The sequence below is a fragment of the Aedes aegypti genome, chromosome 2, assembly GCF_002204515.2.
Source record: "Aedes aegypti strain LVP_AGWG chromosome 2, AaegL5.0 Primary Assembly, whole genome shotgun sequence".
Classification (NCBI taxonomy): Eukaryota; Metazoa; Arthropoda; class Insecta; order Diptera; family Culicidae; genus Aedes; species Aedes aegypti.
In genome coordinates, this window is record NC_035108.1 from 395,081,927 (window position 1) to 395,083,677 (window position 1,751).

Below are 1,751 nucleotides of genomic sequence, written 5' to 3' on the forward strand. Positions count from 1 at the left end.
CAAGTTTTTGACGGGTTTTGCGACTGAATCATTTTTTACGGTTTGAGTTGATTGAGTAATTTTGCAAAAAGTTTGGGAACCTCTGGCCTATGTCATTCAATGGTAAACTTTCTAGAAAAAGCACTTATAATAAGGTACCCCGGGATAAGTGGGACCTAAAAAAACGATAGTTCAAAAATAATGTTCAATATAATTTTCGAATGTCAATATTTTGAAAATTCAAAAACACGATTATATTTTGACATCATATTTACTGGTGTGTGCATGAATTTGATCGAACTATTGCGAAATTTTGAAAACCTTAGAAGAAATTTGCTAAACGAGGCAATATGTCAACCATTGCAATAATAGGATTGATAAATCATTTTTTTTTTTATTTTTGTGTACAAATTTGATGTACATACATGAAATTGTTTTCCTCAACCACTAAATTTGGTAGAAATAACAAATAAAGTTTAAAAAAAAAACAGAAAAGTAATCGTCCTCATGATGCATTTCAAATTTTATCTCTGTCTTTGTTCAATTTTTATTTCGTATTTCGAACATTTAAAAAAAATATACAGAGAAATTAGACATTTTTTCTCCCTCTTTAACAATTACTTAATTTGAGGTTGATCTTTTTCGATAAAAATCATTTGTTCGAATGTTTTAGTGCTACTCTCTAGGAAAATGTTCGAAACGTGTAGGAAAAGTTTTGATTCTGATGTGTTTTTTATAGATCCCCTTTACCCCAGATATAAAGAAATTCGGGGTAAGTTAGACCATAGAAATTTTCATATGTAATAAAAACAAAAACCCGTTCATCCTAAGCAGCTTGTAATAATACTTAAAATTGTTACTTACTGATGGTAATTCGATTTAAACACCATTATTTTTTGCGAGCCAATGCAGAACGTGAAACAGGTCCAAATTTTTCATGCAAATTGAAAAATGGTGCTGAATTGACAACTGTTACATGGAGCATATGGTAATAAAGATAACAATATGTGTGTACTGAATACATTCCTTTTCATTTTATCTTCAACTTTCTAGAAAAATACCTCCTTGAAAGAGCTTTTGTGGAAAGTCCTACTTACCCCGGATTCTCCCTTGCCCCGGGGTACTTTAGTCGTGTTTAGATTATTCTATATAACAAGACTGATTTGATCAGTTTTATTCACTGATTTCCCCAGTTTTACCGGTTGAAATACATTTACGCCATAAAAACAGCACAACGGAGCCGAATTAGGCCAATTATTAAAACTTTGTTTTTTGATCTCTTTTTATCTCGATGGTTCCTTTAATATCGAAATGTTGAGAGTCCGCTGTACTTACACGTTACAATTTATATGATGGACATAAATAAGAACTTTTTAAACTATAAAATACTTTCTTAGTGTGAGGTTCTTTCATATCCTAAGCAATTTAGGAAGTCATTTTTTTCAAGGATTTTTCACCGATTTGTTTAAAATAAACTACTTCCTCCAGAGATCATATATTTGGTAGCCTTTGACATTACAATACCCATTATCCATTAAAATTATATATTTTCCCAACGATGGTACTGCATATAGGCATTTTCTGCACTCGAGTGGGCGGATTCGAAAGTCACTCATAGAACTTTCGCACGATGTATTAATGTATTAATCTCCATCAAGTGCTCAATTCACCTCAAAGTTCAATCCCATGAATCACCGAGCGTTTCCGTGTTGCAAATACCCTTGTGGGTGGTCAGACCCTCCGGCTGAGATCCAATTTATGTTACGCTTCCT